The sequence below is a fragment of the Propithecus coquereli genome, unplaced genomic scaffold (genome assembly GCF_000956105.1).
Source record: "Propithecus coquereli isolate 6110/MARCELLA unplaced genomic scaffold, Pcoq_1.0 Scaffold344, whole genome shotgun sequence".
In the NCBI taxonomy this organism is placed as follows: Eukaryota; Metazoa; Chordata; class Mammalia; order Primates; family Indriidae; genus Propithecus; species Propithecus coquereli.
The window spans coordinates 2,934,971-2,935,453 of record NW_012149108.1 but is presented as its reverse complement, the minus strand read 5'-3'; positions in this window follow the sequence as shown (position 1 = coordinate 2,935,453).

Below are 483 nucleotides of genomic sequence, written 5' to 3'. Positions count from 1 at the left end.
CAATCTCTGGAGATCTTATAATTTTTCTGGGCACCCCACTTATCCAAATAAGTACTGAGTTGGCTATTTAAGAAAACTGGAGTTTACCTTTATCTGTAAGAGATACTGAAAGTATCATAGGTGATCGAGAATGAATAACTTGTCTCAAAAAGCATTTATTTAATTTTGTTCTGAGAGGCAGCAATATGTATCAAATATTTGGATATGTGCTTGTAGCCCTGACTCTGGAAAACTCTGACTTAGACACTTCACAAAGTTCCCTCCCATGTGTACAGGAAACAGAGCATGCAGATAATTTCCAAAGCCCTTTCCAGATCAAATCTCCAAATTTATGAGATGACTATCATAGCATTCTGAGGTCTCAGTACCTAATTCCTGAAGCACCTCTGTAGACCCGAGAACAGAGAAACTGTCCCGACCCGCGGGGTAGTCAACGCGGACCCTGGAGGAGGGAGTGGGAATTGGGAGAGGCAGGAGACACAA